This window comes from Triticum aestivum, chromosome 6D, assembly GCF_018294505.1.
Source record: "Triticum aestivum cultivar Chinese Spring chromosome 6D, IWGSC CS RefSeq v2.1, whole genome shotgun sequence".
Lineage (NCBI taxonomy): Eukaryota > Viridiplantae > Streptophyta > Magnoliopsida > Poales > Poaceae > Triticum > Triticum aestivum.
Genome location: NC_057811.1, coordinates 172,592,200 through 172,598,396, shown reverse-complemented (window position 1 = coordinate 172,598,396; position 6,197 = coordinate 172,592,200). Strand labels below are relative to the sequence as shown.

The window sequence follows — 6,197 nt, the reverse complement described above, 5'->3', positions numbered from 1 at the left end:
TTCATGGCACTCTCCACTTTGGAATTCGTAGCGGACAGCCTATCCGCATCCTCTGTAGGAGGAACATCCGGCGTTGTCCCCACGTTAGCATCTGCCTCTAAGTCCGGCTCTGGAGCCCGGCTGGTGGAGGCGTGGCCGGCAGGTTCTCCGGATACGGTCCGGCGAGCGTTTTTCCTGCCAGGAACCATGGACGCCATTATATTTTCAAGACGACAACCACGGAGCAGGGTTCTTTTCCATACCTCTACGACGGCGTCTCAGTCCTGACCGCCTTCCTTTTAAGCCTACCCGGTTTCGGTGCCCCTTGTTGGTGAGTCACTGCGGGTTCGACATGGCGTCCCGAGGGCCTTCCCTGTAAGACACCATATGTGTGCGGTAGGTGAAGTGCAAAAAACAAAAAAGGGATCCTTCTCGGAAGTTGGGACTCCGGTTTTACTTACATGAGATGCAAGGAGCAGTCCGGGATAATCGTCTATGATGGCCACCAAGGCACCGTCGCAGCTTAACTGATAGAACGTCATGTCGATGAGCTCCACAAATGTGTCCGGATCTTCTTCGAGTCCGGGGTCGAGGGCCCAGTCAGGGTCCTCTGGTTGTGGAGACGGGTTGTGGACCTCCCTCATAGCTTTTCACAGTTCCTGCTATGAAATAGCAAGGTAAATACTTATGACGAAGAATGCGGGAAGGTCTGGAGTAAAAAGTAGCAGCTCACCCAGTTTGGGGGCTTGTACATGGAGAATCCATCCTGTGGCTTAATGCGGATGAACTCCTCTTCCTCTCCTTTATATAAATCGGACAGTATTTTCGCTAGAGCAGCGACGGAGTCCGGACCTTTACGACCGCATCGGGTGGCATCGTCTTCTCCATTGAAGTGCCACATGGGTTGTCCCCGATATTGAAGTGGCTGCACCCCCCGCATTATACATATTGACATAACCTCGATTATTGTCAATCCTGATTTGGCCAGCGTTTTTATCCGGCCCATCAAGTAAAGGACCTCTCTGTTATCTTCCTCCTGGGGGCTCCAGGGGCGTCAGCTGCGGTGTTCCTTCGAAGGGGCGTTATAAGGGGGACGTCCTCCATATAAAACCACTCCGAAGGCCAGTCTTCGGATGTCTTCTTCGGAGTACCGGACAGGTATCCGGTCCCGACGATGCGCCATATCTCGGCTCTGCCCACTTGATATATTGACCCCTCCTGTGTACGGGGTACGAGGCAGAATAGCCTCTTCCATAGCTCGAAATGAGCTTCGCAGCCCAAAAACAGCTCACAAAGGGCGACGTAGCCAGCGATGTGTAATATGGAGGCGGGAGTAAAGTTATGCAGCTGGAGGCCGTAGAACTCCAGGAGCCCGCGGAGGAACGGATGGATTGGAAATCCGAGCCCCCTTAATAAGTAAGGGACAAGGCATACCCGCTCCCCCATGGATGGGTTGGGAAAGCTCTCCGCTTGCTCCCCGTCGTTGTAAGTGGCAAGTCCGGCTCGAACGGGGACCATATACGCTGGAGGGAGAAACCCCTGGGTCTGTAACTCTACTAATTGGCTGTGGGGGAGGGAACACTTCTTCCAATTCCTTGGCTTAGGGCTACGGGAGCGAGAGAAGGAGTTGCGATGGCCGGCCATGATGGGATGGACTTTTCTGAGCGCGCTCCGATGGATAATCGCTATGGGAGGATGGTGTGATATGGATCTGAGGATCCCCGTCTCTTTAAATAGATGATTTACTCACATGGTTAGGGTGGCAAGTGTAAAAATGCCCCGACTTCTCGCATTCGCTCGACACGTGGAGGATAGCCATTATTAGGCGCAGAAGCCAAGGAGTGCAACATTCATGGGGAGCCAGACACTACTCGACGGGTACTCAGAATTTGGAGAAGAACCCGCCTTGCAATGCCGGAAACAATCTGCGCACCGGACTCATCGTCATTGAAGCCTGTTTCAGGGGCTACTGAGGGAGTCCTGGATAAGGGGGTCCTCGGACAGCCGGACTATATACATTGGCCGGACTGTTGGACTATGAAGATACAAGATTGAAGAATTCATCCCGTGTCCGGATGGGACTCTCCTTTGCGTGGAAGGCAAGCTTGGCAATTCAGATATGTAGATCTCCTCCCTTGTAACCAACTCTGTGTAACCCTAGCCCGCTAAGGTGTCTATATAAACCGGAGGGTTTATTCCGTAGGACAACAACAATCATAATCATAGGCTAGCTTCTAGGGTTTAGCCTCTACGATCTCGTGGTAGATCAACTCTTGTAATACTCATATCATCAAGATCAATCAAGCAGCAAGTAGGGTATTACCTCCATCGAGAGGGCCCGAACCTGGGTAAACATTGTGTCCCCCGCCTCCTGTTACCATCCGCCTTAGACGCACAGTTCGGGACCCCCTACCTGAGATCCGCCGGTTTTGACACCGACAAGGGCGACGCCGGCAACGGTGGCGGTGATGCCAGTGACGGCGCCAGCGACACGCCTGAGGGCGAGCCGGAGGATGCAGTGAGCGATATGTCCGATTGAGTCCGTTCTTCCTCGCCGTTAACCCTGCATGCGAAAACTCGGGGACGGCCCAGGAAGTTGTAAGAGCATTTTGAGGAGGGGAAGCCCCTCATCATGAGATTACCGCTTCTATCCCTTAGGACAAGCTGGAAATGCGTTTTTACGAGCCTGCGAGTCCCACCGCAGGCTTGCTGCCGCGATTTACCTTAGCCAGAACAAGTTCTGAACCGGCTCGTGAGGTCGTGAGCTTCTGAGGGGCCTGCCGATCCGTCCGAGACGGCCTCGCAAGAAGCAAGCGCCCGTCATGGCAGGACATGCGCGCAGCGCGCGTGCGCCGCGCCCAGCCCCCGCTCCCGAGGGGCTCGCGAGGGGGAGGCAGTAGGTGCGAACTCCGAATTAAGGCAAGGAACCAAATCGCAAGAAATCGTACGAACGAGAAAAGACACCCCCCACGCATACTAATGAGAATTCAACTTCAAACACAGCCCTGTAAATTTACATAAAACCGACTCAAAACAAAATGAAAAAGAAATCAAAGTCGTATGTCCTGGGTCCAGTTGTGTTGACCCTGCCAGCACCAAACGAACTGCGAGCCTGACGATGGTGAGCTGCACGCCCGCGATACAGAACCGCTTGCCAACGAACTGAACCAACATCACGCCATGAGCTGCATGTACACACAAGACACCCTGACCAGCATACACAAACCAGCCGAACCTCATCTTCGATCAAGCCGACTGCACCGAAGCATGTATCAACAAGAAAGGGAAAATACCAAGCCGTAATGGGGCACAGCCGAACGACACAACTGTGACATCCAGAGGCAGAAACACCACCGCGACTCCCCTGCTGCTCCCATCGAAGTAGTTCACACCACCGTCCTTCTCTATCCTGACAAGTGAACAGCAAGAGAGAGGTGGCTGAAGAAGTGAACCGCACATCTACAACAAATAAACTACTGAAAATTTCAAAAAGTACTGCACAACCTGCTCCAGCATACTGCACGGTTGGGCTCGTCCCACATGTGACCATCGATGGCCGTCAGATACAGCATGCGCGGCTGCAATTTTTTTGTCGCCCACCCGTTGACGGTGGAGAGCCAGAGAGAGGCCGGGCAAGCGAACAGCAGCGCAGTGGCTGTTGATCTCAGCCGGGGTCGGAAAAGACGCCCCTTGGAGACAGCGTGACCACCATGGAACTGCTGACTCCTGCTGGATGGATGTTGCACAAGACGACCCTGTCGCGCGGGATCCCTGTGTTGCAAGCCTCCCCAAGCCACCAAGGATCCGCGCCACCAGCGTCTTCCTCGACGAGCTGCGATCCACCAAAAACGTCGAAGGTAGATCCAGCCATGGCACAGGCAGATCCGAGAAACGGTGGGGGAGGGAGGTTAGGGGAGGCAAGTTAGGGGAGGGAAGGCACAGGACTTGTGCTCGCCGGCGTTAGGAGGCAGTACCGGGAGGGGTGGGGTGGGTGGCGGCTCGCGGGATAGAGGGGCGGCGCGCCACGGGAAGAAGGAGGCAGGGGCGCTCCGACATGGGGAGGAAGGAGGGCACTTCGGCGCCGAGAGGAAGGAGGACAGGGCGCCTGGGAGGGCACGACGGCTGGCAAGGAGGTGCGGTTGGAGGTGAGAGGCGGCGGGCCGGCGCGAGCCCGGGCTGGCGGCGGGGTGGGAAGGCAGGTGGTGCGGCGGCCGGGTGAGGAGGCAGGTGGTGCGGCGGCGGACTGGGTGGGGGAAGTTGCGGGGATTGGATGGAGGAGCACGATGGGCGAGAGGATAGGCTCAGGGTGGGTGGTTTTTTTTTACCGCGCAGTCCGATCGGTTGTTTTGTGTAGTTAGTTTGTAGCTACGGGGTGGGTCAGTGGTGTTAGCAGAGTAAGGGTAGGTATTATCAGAATAAGGTTTTAAGGGGTGTTATAACCCACCCTATATATATATTATTCTGTAGACAGAGCAAATCATATAGCTTATTAGCAGCAATCGTCTGTGTTATCATTGGTCTTCGCACACATTTTTGATTACGGATCTGTTTGCCGCGTATCACACACATCTTGTTCAGTTGAACCATTTCTATTGTGTTGCCTAATCACACACAGTTCATCCAAGTGAACTGTATGCCATATATCGCACACAGCCCCATCTAGCTGCCCGTTTCTGTTGTTCTGCCTCATTGCAAACAGTTCTTCTGAATTAACCGTCTGCCACACATCGCACACGCAACTCCAATCTGAACCGTGTTTGATGTCACCGCCATCGCAAACGTTTCGCATCTTTTTGACGATTTTATTACATCACCGTTTGTGATTGATGCATCGCACACAGTTTCGTCGAAGGGTCTTTGATTGGACTGTCGCGTTTGGACCATCTTGCAGTAGTGAATTGTTTCAGTTTTAGCAATAGTTGGTTCTTCACAAATATTTTCAATAGGTGGATGAAATTTAAAGCACTTCTGCGTAGGGAGATCAACATGAGCAGCAAATGATCCACAAAATGTAGCTACTATCTTAGAGTCAAGTCCATATTTTGCACTAAGCTCATGAAAAACATCAGTTCCTACAAAAGAATTAACACAATCAAATTCAATAATTATGTTGGACTCGTTACCTTTATTGATTTCCCAATCTTCAGAGTTGCGTTTAATTCTCTCAATAAGATCCCATTTGAATTCAATACTTCTTTTTGAGAAAGAACCATTGGAAGAAGAATCATTATTTTATCATTATTAGAAAGCCGAGCATAAAACCTTTGCATGATCATATCTCTCGGGAGCTCATAATTGGGGCATGTGTGCATCATGTCCTTAAGCTTCCCCAAGCTTGAGCGGTACTTTCTCCTTCACGAGGCAAAAATTATATATATGATTCCAATCACGATAAGCCAAGTGCATATGATAATTTTTTTGATGGAATTCCAGCTTCAACCGGTTCCAGTCCCATGTTTTGTGTTCATCCAATAGCCTATGCCATGCCAATGCTCTTCTCTTCAGATACAAAGGGAATACTTTCTTCTTAACTCCATCCTCTGATAAACCTGCAATCTTGAACAATCCACAAATTTTATCTATGTATTGCTCCTACATAGGGATTAGCAAGCAGTTTTTCCATAATACTAGAATGGATTTCATAATAAATATTTCCAGTAGGATGAGGAGCGGCTCTTTCCACTTCCGATCGAGGTGAAGATACCCCAAACAAGCCCCTCAAAGGATTATCTTCCATAGTGACAAGTGAAGATAAAATTCAGCACGTAATATAAATGTTCCCTTACCAAGTTCCACTTACCAAAAGTGCTTGTCGGAGTTATAGGCGACGGGTATCCCGAAGACGGCAAGACGATATTTCAAGACATCGGGGCTAGCAAAGCCCCTCAGTCCGACTACTCGGCCGGCTGCTGGCTGCTCCACGCGGCCGGCTGCTGGCTGCTGACTGCTCCACCTGGCCGGCTGCTGGCTGCTGACTGCTCCACCAGGCCGGCTGCTGGCTGCCGGCTGCTGGCTGCTGACTGCTCCACCAGGCCGGCTGCTGGCTGCCGACAGCCCGGCCACCCCGGCCGGCTGCTGGCTGCCGACTGCTCCAACCAGCCGACTGCTCGAAGTCAACTGCAGCCTGACGCGACCCCGACGTGACGGCCGTACCCGGCACTGTTCACGTGTCACCCTAGCCATCATGTACAGTGTCCCTTGTCCCTAGGCACTATTTA

General features: G+C 52.4%; 1 long non-coding RNA gene across 1 annotated transcript; it reads right to left on the bottom strand.

Moving 5' to 3' along the window:
* Positions 1–2,953: 2,953 nt before the first annotated feature.
* On the bottom strand, positions 2,954–4,334 carry LOC123144354 (uncharacterized). The gene is made up of 2 exons (XR_006471390.1): positions 3,484–4,334; positions 2,954–3,388 (listed from the first exon to the last, which is right to left on the bottom strand). It is a non-coding gene; the product is annotated as an uncharacterized lncRNA (long non-coding RNA).
* Between the last annotated feature and the right edge of the window lie 1,863 nt (positions 4,335–6,197).